We start from the raw sequence: 266 nt of genomic DNA on the forward strand, positions 1-266 counted from the left end.
GCGGGGAGCCGGGCGCGGGGACCGGGCGGCGCCCGCGGGAGACGGCCTCCCGCGGGGTTACCCCCGGCGGCACCCCAGCCTCCCTCGTTTCTTTCATATTTATTTCGGACGTGGGCTACCGAAATTTCCGTTACGATTCAGCCCCCGTGCGCGGTGAGGAAGTCGGCTGGGCCTCGGTATGTACTCGGTCCGTAGAGGCCGCGTTACCGCGTGGCGGTCAGTCGCGGGAGGGAGCCGGAGCCGCCCGCACGCCCGCGACCGCAACA

Source organism: Idiotropiscis lumnitzeri, unplaced genomic scaffold (genome assembly GCF_059441095.1).
Source record: "Idiotropiscis lumnitzeri isolate Australia: NSW breed Sydney's pygmy pipehorse unplaced genomic scaffold, RoL_Ilum_1.0 HiC_scaffold_256, whole genome shotgun sequence".
NCBI lineage: Eukaryota > Metazoa > Chordata > Actinopteri > Syngnathiformes > Syngnathidae > Idiotropiscis > Idiotropiscis lumnitzeri.